The sequence below is a fragment of the Enhydra lutris genome, unplaced genomic scaffold, assembly GCF_002288905.1.
Source record: "Enhydra lutris kenyoni isolate GAN:26980312 unplaced genomic scaffold, ASM228890v2 scaffoldscaffold28, whole genome shotgun sequence".
In the NCBI taxonomy this organism is placed as follows: domain Eukaryota; kingdom Metazoa; phylum Chordata; class Mammalia; order Carnivora; family Mustelidae; genus Enhydra; species Enhydra lutris.
Window position 1 is genome coordinate 13,593,931 of NW_019154112.1, and position 14,730 is coordinate 13,608,660.

Consider the following 14,730-nt stretch of genomic DNA (forward strand, 5'->3'; position numbering starts at 1 on the left):
ACCTGGATCATTGCATTTAAAGTTTAATAGAACAATCAACATAACGAACTACCAGTAAATAAGTTTTCTCATTCAACTGTTACACTACATTGTGTCAGATCAACGAGCTTAAGCGCAAATCTGCTACGTGGTTTCCATGCTTCTGCAAGCTGTGGTTATGGCAGCACTGTAGGGCTGAACTGTGGTGGGTAGGGCTGATCTCTGACCTGGTCCTAAAACCACAAGGACCTTGACAGCTTGCTGTGTCTGGTCACCATAATAAATTATGCTATCTGATCTTAGTAGCATATCAATGATATTTTCTTAAAATTTTGCTAATTAAAAAAAAATTGGTGCCACTGACAATTGAAGGTGAATTTCCAGTCCAGTTTCACCTTGAATTTCTTTCTTAGGTTTAACAATTTGTTATTACCTTCTATGTTTTACAGGGAAGAAACTCTAAACATTGGCATGAGCGGACAAGCAATAAAAGTTTTAAGACTGAAGAATGCATGTCATATTAGCCCTTCAATTTACTAGAGTATCAGGCAGGTGCTTTAAAAATGTTTCCTGTGTTGAAAACTATTGGAAATAACTTCAGTTGTTTTAGCTGAATGTAAATGCTGCTTTTGGAGGCTGCATACCTCCAGTTGTTAAAAAGAAATTGATATTGGAAAGCACTCACTGCTGAGAATCTAAATAAATATACCTGTGAGTTTTCTTTTGTACTATCATCTTTAAGAAAGAGAGGGGAAAAAAGCAAAACATCATTTAATTGACAATGTATGATACTGAGTACTGGCAGTAGGAAACATGAAGTGTTAATTTTTGATACTTTAAGGTTTCACATCTTTTTGGGTCTAACTTGACAAATTCCATAAGCTGAAAGTTTAAAATTAGCTTACTTCAAGGGAAGGGGTAAAGAAAAACTATATATTCAAATGCATGTCTAAGAGAGAAGAAAAGCTGGTAAATGCCTTTGAGAAATTTGTGGGCATTTCTTGCCCCCAGGAAAACAGATACAGATTGTGGAGTGGCGTTCAGTGAAAGATATTTCTTCCAGTGAGCCTTACGTCATCGTGCTTTGGTCCTTAAATAATTCAGCTGGAATTTCTGTGAATCTTTTTACTCAGAGTTTATCATGAATATCCACTAATTATCTAAGACAAAACTTGGATCTTTTCTGGGTTAAAATTAAAGAAGGTTTCAGATGAATTGTGTTGTGGGCTAATTCCTTACAAACATCAAAAAGTAAATTACTTCAGTTTCTTTGTTATTTTTATCCTCTTTCTTACTCCTTATTTTTCTCTTCTGCTTACTCCTTCTGCTCTTTTTGTACTGTTATTCCATCTCTGCCTCCCACCCTCCCTCTCTTTCCCTTTCCTCCCATCTTATCATGGGTACATTGTTGCTTGACCACATACAGAGTATTCCAACAGTATAAGGCTGAATAAAATCCTTGGCAGGCTTCTCTCTGGGGCACTTAAAGTTTCAGCTAATTCTGACATGCACTTTATCTTCTGTGATCCGTAACCTATCCAAGTACATGTTTCATTTCGCCAAAGGTTGAGTCTTTATTGTGTCCTAGGAATAAGTATCGTTAATATACCGGGTATCAATTTCTCAATTTCTGCCCATCTGACTCCTGTCCAGTCTCTATTCAGCCATCTCTGCAGGATTTACCATGAGGACACAATCCTCACCTTGTAGCAGCTTCTTGGCTGTGTGCCCATAAGCAGCAGCTTCCTCCACCTGTCCAATAGGCAGGGCTAGACCATATAGCTTCCATCATCATCCAGAATTAACCCCTCCACCAAAAAAAATGTAGTTTTCTGTTATCTTCCCCTCAGGGATCAGAACATATTTTAGGTAGAGTTTTAATTAAAAAATTAAATGCAGTCCAAAATAACTATTTCATATAATATCTACTACATGTAATGGATATAAAGCACATAAGTTAGTAATGCACTGTTTTGGGTCCTCAGTTTTCAACCAACTAGAAGCATCTTTTCCTTTTTACTACCTCCAACTTCTTACCTCATGAAAAAATTAGCATTTTGTTGTGGGGTGCCTGGGTGGCTCAGTGGGTTAAAGCCTCTGCCTTTGGCTCAGGTTATGATCCCAGAGTCCTGGGATAAAGCCCTGCATCAGGCATTTTGCTCAGCAGGGTGCCTGCTTCCCTTCCTCTCTCTCTCTTTCTCTCCCTTCCCTGCCTACTTGTGATCTCTGTCAAATAAATAAATAAAATCTTAAAAAAAAAAAAAAGTGTTTTCTTTGTTGTTGTTGTTTTAAGTAGTTGAATTTCCCTGGGAACATTGTTTTGAAGTTAAATGAAGAACTGAAAAAAAAATTCTCTAAATAAATCAAGCAACAGCCTAATTTTGCTTGATTATTCTATTAGGAGTTTACACGCACAATGTAGTTTCCTTCTTTCCTTCCCTCCCTCCCTTCCTTTCTTTCTTTCTTTTCTTTCTTTCTCTCTCTCTTTCTGTCTTTCTTTCTTCTCTTTCCTTCTCTTCTCTCTCCCTCTCTCTCTCTATCTTTCTTTTCCTTCCTTCCTTCCTTTGACCAACCTGACACCCTTCTCTGTAGCTATGCTCTTTAATAGCACACTCCTGTACTATCCAGGGCTTGGCTATGGGACAGTAACCAATATGGCACAAGCAGAGGCTTGAAATTTGATGAAGATGAAGACGACGAGGATGAAGATGAAGATGAAGAAGAGAAGAAAGTGGGAAAGGTGAAAAGAGGAAGAGAGAAACAGACGATGAAGGAGAAGATGATTAAGACCCCAAAAACTTGCAAAGAAAGAACTGTTCGGTATTGGTTGGACTGCTCATATGGATTTGGTAGCTGTTTAAAAAAAAAAAAAAGGTAGCTGTGATAAAAACCCCAGGACACCCACCCACCCAAAGAGCCAAAGAATAGTTCCTGTGACATTCCACCTTCTTCCATTTAGCCCCTCTTGGAAATTCACCACCAAGCTTGGGGACTTCACCCCAACAAAATTGTAAGCGTTGTTAGGTTTTCGTGTCAGACTTGCTGTAGCGCGGGGAGCTGTGATTGGTGAGCCGACTGTCTGTGGCTACCAGTTGCACCGAGACTGTAACAGCATTTTTACTTTCTGTACAACAAAGAAGCTTTGTAAATAAAATCTTAACATTTAAAAAAATATATATATATAATATAAGTGTTCATTGAGTTTGCTGTGTTCTTTTCTGTTTGAGGCCCCTCCAACAATTAATCAAGTAGTCTGCTAGAAGATGAGTTATCAAATGGAGCAGAGAGGTCTACCCCAGCTCAGAACTCTTTATAGTCTTTTCAGGCTTTCACCCCAAATAACTATATACTAATGTTCTAAAGCATCCAGTGTATGAATGAGTTACTTTTTTCATATGCACCTAAAAGAGTATTAGTTGTATACCATTTTGGGGATAATTTAAAATGAGTTGCACAAATAGTTCTGTGTGTTCTGTGGCCTAGATGAAAAATTTCAGTTGACAAAACATCATTCCTTAAACAACCTGGCAACTGACTGCAGATTCATGGATGAGCTCAGTTGAGACTAGAACTAGTATCCAGGTAAAGCTATGGTCAAGTTGCTGACACTCGGAATCATGAGCTAAATATTTTGTTATTGTTTTAATTTGGGGGATTGCATATTATCCAGTATTAGATAATTGATACAAAAAAGAATTTGAAAAGGTTATTACTGATTACCTAAACAAAGTGCTTGTTTTAGAGATGCATTAAAAATAAATTTATCTTGGGGTGCCTGGGTGGCTCGGTGGGATAAAGCCTCTGCCTTCGGCTCAGGTCATGATCCCAGAGTCCTGGGATCGAGCCCCGTGTTGGGCTCTCTGTTCAGTGGGGAGCCTGCTTCCCCCACTCTCTCTGCCTGCCTCTCTGCCTGCTTGTGATCTCTGTTTGTCAAATAAATAATAAATAAACAAAATCTTTAAAAAAAAGCTTATCTTTATTTTAGTAATTTCGTATTTACCAATATTACATAGTATATATTGAGAATTGATTTACTAAGATTTCCAGATCAACATATTTTCACATAAATATCCCCTTTGCAATTTTTCCTTATTTGATCTTTTCATCTTTGTTTCATTTCCCTTACCATTATAACAGTCAATTTAAAATATCTTAATTAGACAAAAAAGAAGCAGCCAAATTAAAAGTAATCAAGATATACATGTGTACATACATGATTAGAAACTTTAATGTTCATAAACAATAATATTTAAAATACAAATGTATAAAATTATCCTACAGATTCTAGAAGATATTTAAAACATTTTGCTGCAAAAATTATGAACAAAATAACGTCAAAATATTTTTTTAAATTCATCAAATTCAACATTCAATTTCTTCCATAATGCTTAGTATTTTATTGTTCTTACTATATTAATATTTCTCATAATTATATAATGAAAAGACAATGTAATTTCTAAATAAAATTATGTGTGTCTAAGACACATAACATGATGTTTTGATATCCATATACATAATGAAATATCAACTACAGTCAAACTAACATATCTATCTCCTCAGATAACTACCTTTGATGGGGATGGTGAGAGCATCTGAACTCTACTCTGGGAGACTATAATTAATAATACTGTGTTGTGTACTGGAAATTTGTTGAAGTGATGTAGTCTTAAAAGCAGTAGTAAGAAGAATACAGATATATCATTTTCATTGCATTTAACTTTGTGTGTTGATTATAGGATTCCTGTGAATAAATTATTCACATGTGTTGGGAGCAATCCAGTATTTTGCCATGAAGGTTAAGAAGGACATAACTTAATACAGAATTTGTCTCATTTTGTTTGGGCCAGAAAAACCTTTATTCCTGAAAGGCAAGAATCTCAATTGTTTGTTTAATATTTGATTTGCATTTTGTTTATGAGGTGCTTCATACTATTCAAGAGCTACAGTTAAATGCAGGCTACCATATTTGTCAATGCAATATATAGAAATAGTTTAAATAGAAATGAGAAATAAAATATGGCTAGAAGAGCACATAGGAAAAGCTTTTGAGATTTTTAAGATGATAACTAAGAACAAGCTAATTAAGACACTAAGCTTGTTCTTTGGGAGGCAAGATGATGATAGCTTCAACTGAGGAAAAAAATAGAAGTGGGGAAACTAGGTCAATGGTGGATTTGCTATCCATCTTGTCTGAGTGTTTTGATTAAATACTTTTCTTCCTCCCCTTGTAGTTCTTTCTAAAATTCTTTTATAGTTTTCTCTTTTTGAGTCTTCGACATATTGTTTTGTTCTTTGATTAATTTTTAATGCAACATAAAAATAATCAAATAAAAATTGAAGAAGGAAAGCTTCTTAAGAATCGGATCTACTTATTGAGTTTCTGTGCTGTGTTAAGAAATATACCTCACCACAGAGGGTACTATTCCTGGTTTCTACTCTTGAGAAAAATCCTGCTGAGGTTGATAAGCCTGGAACTGTAAGACTACATTTTATGAATTGTTCACTTATTTCTTATGATCCACCAACATTTTATCAGTTAAAGTACCAAAAAATGGAAGAATTATTTGATGTTTTATTCATGGATTTCAAGAAAACAAATGCAAAGTTGAAAGTAATATGGAATAAAAGAATGTGGTTGAAGGCATATTTGATGGCCTAGAAAAAAGAGACTGATAAATATAAAAGGGATATAGGAAAATATTTGGATATTAGGCAATACGATGAAGGCAAAATTGAAGGTAAAAAGCATAATCAGAATTTTAAAATTTGTGCAGCTCTCTAGGTGGTTTGCAGACATTTTGTGGATGATCCTGGATGGCAAATTACTATGGCAAATTGTAGGTCTTAATATAAGGCTTAGAAATGTGCATAAAAAGAAGCTTAGGCTTTTTAGAAGAAATCAATGAAAATGTTCAAGCTTTCAGTAAGAGAGATCTCTAAGTGACAATTTTCTCTAAGAACCCAGGATAGCAAATATATTAAGATTTTCCATAAAAGGACTTTGTGCCAAGTTATGGAGAAAACAATGCAGTAAACAGATATTTAAAGGAGAGAGAGAGAGAGAATACCTCAGTATTTGCTTCTGTTTTCTAGTCTTAAAAACCCAGTGATAAATATGCTTGTGTCCCCCAGTGTCAGTCCTGAAAATTAAGAGCTAAAATTTTATTTGTTAATTAAGGTCTATTACATGTAAACATTTTTTTATTTCTAGATAATTTAGCCAACTGTTCACAAGTAAGCTAAATAGTTTATGCCAGTCTTCATTAATCTGCACACATATGTTGGTTTATCTAAGCTTGTTTACCAGCAGGTAAAAGGGAAGAAGGGAAGAAGGGAAAGAGGAGACTTGTTTACTTTGATTCAAAGGCAGAGAGTGAAATAGTGGCAACATTTAACCTTTGACAACACTCTAACTCTTGTTTCTGGGCAGGTCTCTCTCAAAGCCTATATCATCTCTCTTAGTGGGACAGGTTGTTATCGAATGCCATGTTAGCAACTCCCCTTGGACCACACCATAATTTACCACTTCCTCATCTTCCATTTCCCACCCATAATAGAAGGTAAATGAGATGAGCCATGCCTTTCTTCCATATCTAGGGATAGTAGTTTTGTGGTTTCCTCCTCCCAAATCACCATCTCATCAACAATAAGGGCTTGTTCATGTAATGTGGTTCATCTCTCCCAGATGGTAAGTCAGGAAGATTATTACATTGGATTACTTATTCATACAACTTACAAAATTGGAAATGTGGTAAGTGTTGACTCAATCACTGGATACATCTTACCAGGCAGGTTAGTAACACCAAGAATTAAACCAATATGGTTAGGTTAGGGATAGCTAGTGCAGGATTAATTCTTTTATTTTCTTATCTGGTTCTAATCAAACTTGGACAAGTAGCCTGACTTCTCTGACCCTTGCTTTCCTCATCTTTAAAATGAGGTTAACAATAATAGCGATTTTATAAGGTTGTTGTAAGCTTTAGATGAACTAATACAAGTAAAATGCTTAGAAAATTGATTTGGTAGTACTCTAAATATTGGCTATCATTATGGGATTTATATTTTATATTACATATCTACCATTCCTCACCACAAAAGCACCCAAAGTTTGGGACCTCAGTTACAGGGATTCCAGATCTATTCAGATTTTGCTAAGCATTCATACTTCTTGCAGATTTTTATCTCTGGATTGAGATGAGGAACCACAAACTCCAGGAGGACAGTTTTTGGACTTCGGTGTTGGACCCATGCTGGCATGTAAGGGTATCAGTTTACCACAGAGACAGTTGTGAGGATCTGAGGCACAGTTGTATCTGAGAGGGTCAGACAAGGCACCTAAATTGGGCCAATACAGTTTTAATCCTTTTACCCTTTTTTTGGTTAGTGTTTTGTCAGCTCCTATACTATTATTTTACCTCATTTATTTATAATGTATTCCCTTATTTTGAAATCTTATATTACTTAAACATTTTTACTTTTCTGTAAATTCAGTAAATCTACCTTAATCATTTTTCAATATTACTTATTATTATTATTTACTTTATACACTATTTTCTAATTTGATTTATATTCTACTGTTTGGTAAAAAGAATATATGGGCATAGAGATGGTAGTAACAGAAAAGCCTATGCCACCAAAGGAAGGATTTGAAAGATTTCTGTTTGACTCATACCGTTCTAGTTTCTTTATTTGGTCTTCCAGTATTTTTGTTTAGTTACTCTAAAGGGGACCCCTGGATTTGACAGTATTGGCTAGTAACCCAGATGATTTTTGATACAAGTTATAAGCAGAACTTGCTTTTAGAAAAGCCATTTTACCTTTAGGTAACATATTTATGCATTTAATCACTCATTCATTTACTCATCTATCCATACAACCATTCATTCATTCATTTATTCATTCATTCATTCATTCTTGGCCATATGCTTTAGTGATGCAAATTCACAAATTAAACAAATTCTTTCTCACTGTTTTCTCACAAAAATATATTTTCAAATTTTTGCCCAGTAATTTTTTTCTGAAATACTTCAGCATCATTTTTAGATGCCTGTAAGGAAATGATATATTAATTTGTATCATATTTTTATAATATTCAGAAGGGATTCAAAATTCACTTTTCCTACATTGTGTAATATCTTTGTACATTTTTTGAGTTTTGCTTTCAGAACACTCAGTGATGATTTGAGGTTTTCTAAATTTAGTTCATCCACATTTCTCTTCAAAATTATTCCTAGGCAACATTTATTGTAACCATTTTTAAGAGATAAAAAACATAATGCATATTTAGATGTAAAAATAAAATATACAAAGTGTTACTTTACTTCTTGCTTCAGATAAAACTGTTAACTTTCTTATATATGTTTTAGACTGGTAAAAATGAGCATTTGCCATGAATATATTAAAAGAATTAGAGAATTAGATTATTAACATAAGAAGAAAGAAGGTAATTGTGCTACCCAATATCTTCTCTGCTGTGATATATGACTCTTCTCTAAAGCTTTTAGTCTTTACCAAAAAATTTAAGAGCTTTGAGTGCTTCTGGTATCTGTGGTGCCAGAACAGACTATACTTAATCCACTGCCTCTAAAATTTAGGCCAGAAGTCTCAATTCTTTCTACTATAGAAATATCTCTACCACAGAAATGTAATTATATCCTGACATTACGAGGACTACTGTTATGTCATTTAATGACCAAAATGGTGTAACAGGCAAAGTGATAGATTTATCCTAACAGATCCTAGATGTTGTGGGAAAAGATGAGGAGGAAAATAAATAACATATAGACAGTGTAGTGGAACAAAAATACTTAAGAGCCAGTGCAGGCCCAAGACCTCCATTTATCTTTTTATGCACCATGCCACAATGCTATAAACCTACCTGTGTCAATAAATATGCAGTATTCCTAAAATAGTTTTGTAGAAAAAGTTAGAGGTCTTGCTAGCACGATGTTTTCTATGTTATTCAGAGTTGTAAAACATCCATACCCAAACTCAGCTGTTTTTTACTAGAAACAAATGGACAAAATATATATTCCTGAATTTAGGGCTAATAGTCACTTACAATTTCTGTGGTTTTCTAAAACATTCACTCATTCATCTGTCAAAAACATTTTCTACTTATCTTCCAAATACCAATCACCTTGATAAATTCACTTATGTGACAGACTCAAGGACACTAGAAGGAAAAGATCCATTAATTTCTTTGATGAAGCACTTGGCAGAGTATTAAGGCTTCCTTAATAATATACATATTTTTAGCTAAAATTGTTTATTCAAATTGAAAATGGTTGTCTGAAGCCCAAGAAAAATTGGATGAAACAAATAAATTTGGGCTGTTCAGGACTCAAAACAAGCCCCTGGTCTAAGAGCATCATGTAATAAATGTTACAGTTTCACTTAAATTTCAATGCTTAGATTTCTTCACCTTGCTTCCAATACTAAGTACAAATGCCTGTGACTAGCTCAAGAAACCTTTAAAATCAGCTCGTAGTTTTACCTATGCAATTTGTTGTTTTTTTTTTTTTAAAGATTTTATTTATTTATTTGACAGAGAGAGATCACAGTAGACAGAGGCAGGCAGAGAGAGAGAGAGAGAGAGAGAGGGAAGCAGGCTCCCTGCTGAGCAGAGAGCCCGATGTGGGACTCGATCCCAGGACCCTGAGATCATGACCTGAGCCGAAGGCAGTGGCTTAACCCACTGAGCCACCCAGGCGCCCGCAATTTGTTTTTTATTAACTACCACATAGTGTTTTCTATAAAATCTTACCTTTGCTTTTCCTCTGGGCCTCCTCTTTTCTAAACATTAAATTATCTTTAATATTCCAACTCATCCCCCAACTACAGCCCACAACATTTTGATGCCTGTTTTGTAGTATTTCAGCAATTAATTTTATATTCACTGATTTAATAAAATTATTTACTCTCTTGTTTTGTCTAGTACTGCTTCCTGGTTTGTTCTAAAGTACTTGGGAAAAAGGTCTAGCAAAATATCCTGTTTCCTTTACCATTTCCCAGAAGCTGTTTGACCCTTAGTGATTTCAAAGTTATAAAGACTTAACAATCACATATCTGATCTACTTATTTTACAGTAGATGGAACTGAACTTGAGAGAAATTAGTTATGGGCTTGTTTGTGCTGAAACTGGTTCTAACATCTGGGTCTTCTAATTCTGATAATTTTTCTTTGTTAGATCACAATCTATATTTTTTTAAAAAATTCTCTCAAACTCCCAAATATAATAATTTTCTGTGTTTTTAGTGTTTTTATATATGTGTTTTTATGTGTTTTTATTATTGTGTTTTTGTATTTGTGTTTTTAGTATTGTCTCTTATATCTGAATATTTCAGAATTATTTATATTTTTACCTAATTCCCAGTGACTAGAAAGGTGCAGAGCAAATACTATTGAACAAATTAATATGTGAAGATTGATTAATTAATTGGCCTTCAAATACCTTTCCTTTCAAACTCATACCATTTATGTGGTCTTATTATTTTTTTTTTTCTTAAAGATTTTATTTATTTATTGACAGAGAGAGATCACAAGTAGGCAGAGAGAGAGAGGAGGAAGCAGGATCCTTGCGGAGCAGAGAGCCAGATGTGGGGCTAGATCCCAGGACCCTGGGATCATGACCTGAGCCGAAGGCAGAGGCTTTAACCCACTGAGCCATCCAGGCGCCCCAATGTGGTCTTATTATTTTTGATCCAGAATTCAGTAAGTCAAAGTTGTAAAATTATGTAATCATCTCCCCTCACTGTCTCCTCCCCCTCATATCTCTTCACTCAACATATTTTCAACAAATATTGATTGAGCATCTATACTGCCTGAGGCACTCTGGAGACAAATGGTAAAAAAAACAGGCCAAGCAATCAGAGACCACTACTTTCACCGTAATAAAATTCGTGGTCTTTCAAATGGACTTTAATCAAGTAAACACTCAAACTTCTCTCCCCCACACACACACAGAGTAGCACAGACAGTGTTTTACTAGGTCAAGTGTTGAGGAGATACATACAGTGAATCAATTATATATTTGTAGGAATATACATATGTAGGAGTTGACAGAGGGAGTAGGATAAAGATTACTTCTTAAAAAGATGTTAGTGGTTGTTCTAAAGGATCTACAGAAGTTATTTAGGTGCTATTCACTGAAATAGAATACCCTGAGAGGGAATCAGATTAGGAAGACATAGCTTAGATCATATACATATTTTTTATTTTAACATAAGAGATGTTTCTATGATAATGCACAAATGTATTACTAAAATATCTCATATTTTGCAAATTGCAAAATCATGCAAAAATAAAATTTGACTCCACAAATAAAATGATTACATAAGATCACTCATCATATATAAAATATGTAAGCAAAACACAAAAAATAAAATCTCAGAAACAATTCTAAAACAATTACCTATATGGTTAAACTTCTACAGATTCACTGACATTTTACTCAGCTTCTCTGTCAGTTAGGTCCTTTGTAGTCTTAAATATGGAGTTTTGTATTTCTTATTTCAAGGGATTATTAAAGACAATTTTTAAAATTAAAAATTTGATGCAGGTGTAGCTTTCCACATTTTTTGTCCACATTTTTTTTAAATACAGGGGAAATGCTTTTTAATCTTAATCTGAACACACAGCTCTGTCAGCTTAATGCTATGCAAAATTTAGAGATTCTTAAAACCATCGAAGTAGGCATTATTTACACTTTTGCAGAATTTTCACCTTTTTAAAAAAGATCTTCATGTGTTATTAAAGCTTCCTTTTCAATTATGCAGTAGAATATTACTGATTACTATAAGCATACCATGTTGGGAAGCATCACATATGAACCAACATGACTTTCACATTAAACTTACATCACCTCCCTATATGACATTTTTGTATGAGTCAGTTCTCACTAAAGAACCACATGTTGTAGCAGAAAATATTAAATTGAGTTTGAAATTCCTTTGAGACAAGTGGTTAGACATATGGGTCTGGAGTTCAGAGGAGACATCTGTGCTAAGATATAAATGCTAATTATCTGAACATGGTTGGTTATTGAAGACCAGTTTATGAATGAGATTATAAACAGAGAGACTGTAAAGTGAAAAGACAGGGGCTAGGACTGAGCTGGAAGAACTTTACCTTTTTATAACCATGGTCTTGAAAAGGAAATAGGAAAGAAGTGGCCAGAATGTCTACAGAAAACAGGAAAATGAATTATAGCAGCCAAAGCAAGTGGAAAACCCACAATTCAAACATTCTCATTTTATTATCATCTACCATTCTTTTACCTCTTCAAGCGTACTTATGAGAAAGTAAGATTAAAACAACATTAAAAAATAGCACCCTATTTTTGCATGTTGATAAAATACATCTAAATTGATATATTTAGAAATTTAAATATATGTGGTTATTCCATGTATGGATATGCATATGTACATGTATGTGTTTTTAACAAGTTTCATGGGCATATTATTGTAGACTTCTTTTTCTTCTAATCTCTCCTGACAAGATAATAAATAAATGACTCCTGGAAAATGTATTAGGGACACTATATAGATGTGCTAACTTTGTGTGCCCTTGAGAAAGGGCAGAGGGGCACTTTTACAAAGAATTATATACATATATAAATATAAAAGATATGCCAAAGAAAAATGGCATCTGTGCCTTGGTTGACAATGATACATGGAATTTGGAAGGAATATGGAGAACCATCAGTAACTACTGAAAAGTTCATGCAACAGTTCTAAAACATGTGATGCTGCTGAGAAACCAGGAGCAGCTACTAAGGAAATGGAGCCGGTTGTTTGAAGAGAGCAGCTGTAATAAATGATGAGAAGAAGGTGCTGTGGAGGGAACTGAAGGAGAGTACATTGTGACACTTTTTACTTTCTGTTAAAACAAGAACATGCAGAAAAAGACAATTATGGGAAAAAAATTAAAAAGCATTATTAATGTTCTTTTTGGATAGTAGATGTAGCTGAAAGTACAATGAATAATGATTCTAGGGGCACCTGGGTGGCTCAGTGGGTTAAACCTCTGCCTTTAGCTCAGGTCATGATCTCAGGGTCCTGGGATCCAGCCCCACATCGAGCTCCCTCTTCAATGGGGAGCCTGCTTTCCCCCCACCCCCAATGACCTGCCTTTGTCCACTTGTGATCTCTCTCTTTCTCTCTCTCTCTGTCAAATAAATAAATAAAATCTTAAAAAAAAAAGATTCTGTATCTAGGCCTTATGAATCACATTCAGAATCAGATCTTTGGATATCAGTTGTATGACTCTCAGCAACTGCAATCCTGGTCCGGTTTTACTGGCCTTAGGGTTTTAGAACTGAGACTAGCATAAACCCTGTTGATTATGAGCAGATGGGATTTTCTACTCTTTTTCGTGTGGCTTTCTAGTCCCACCCTTAGAAACAATGCCTCTTTGTAGCACTCTGCTCAATGTGCCAGGGAGAGTGAAAGGCAGTGAGGAGGAGCAAAATAATCCTACTCTTACTGCTGAAGCACTCACGACCCACTTTAAAATTTGACTCCACAGCATTAACAAATTTGTATTTTTATACCTAGCCTCTTTGTGACCCACCAGCTGTACAGTGTATGCTTCCATCTGCATCTGGATATGGGTACTTAAAACCTGCTTTGTTTAAAATTCTTTTCCATGTCATACAGCTTGAGTAATTTAAACCATAGCATGTTTTATAATGGGTGGAGCATCCTTGGGATTTGGGTGCCTTATTATGTAAAGTAGCTCCAACAGAACTTTTTGACTTGCCTTCCATTCATTATCAAATTACTGAATGGATTGGACTCAACAAGATGTAATGCAGAAAATGGTTTTATTTCTTTTTATCAGTGGCTTTCAAAGGTACTCAATCAGATCACTCTGTCCTACACTTGAGCATCATTTCATGCAAATCTCAGAGCTTCTTGGGTTTACTTTGAGGTATTAAGAAACAATTTCATTTTTATATAATTTAAACTATTATACCTCTCATTCAATTTAATACCTTTTTCCTTCCCACACAATCTCAGGGCTGACTCATACTTGGCAGATGACAGCCTGGGGAGTGGGATGGAGATTAAAGAAAAATAGCAACATTTTAGCTGATAATATCTTACTGTAGCTTCTGGAAATTCTTTCTGGCAGAGCTTTATATACTACCTCAAAACACACAAGGTACTTTGCTTGGTACTTTGTAGATGAGTGAATTTAAGCATTGCACTGTTCTTTGAATGGGTGATGGCTCCTGGTTTAGAGTCCCTTTTCAGGTCCTGCATGTAATGGGATATCTTGCAAAGATTGTTGTCATCAGAGTCATTTCATTCATGGTTGCAAAGCTTTGGGGCAGATTCCATTCAAGATGACTCTCCAGCTCAGCTCCTTATCATGTATACATATAACCCAGCCAAAGGTTAAAAGTGCAGGACAGTCAGAGCTCTAACATCAGAGACAGACACAATATCTTCACACCTTTAGATTTTTTTCACTGAAAAGTGTCAGACACCAGTCCCTATCCTGGTGAAAGACCAAAAGACACATATAAAGACTTACCAGTTCTCTTGAAATCAGTTGACTTGAAATGGTAGTGGGCAAGATGGGTGGAGGAAGCACAGAAAACAGACAACTCCCTTCATATAATTCTCCACCAATCCTCTCCTCAAACCAGTCCCCTTTTTCCCCTATATATAACGTGGGATGGGAATGAGCTAAATTTCCATTCTTTCAGGAAGGCCCCTATTTGAAATTTTTGGGAAACTAGTC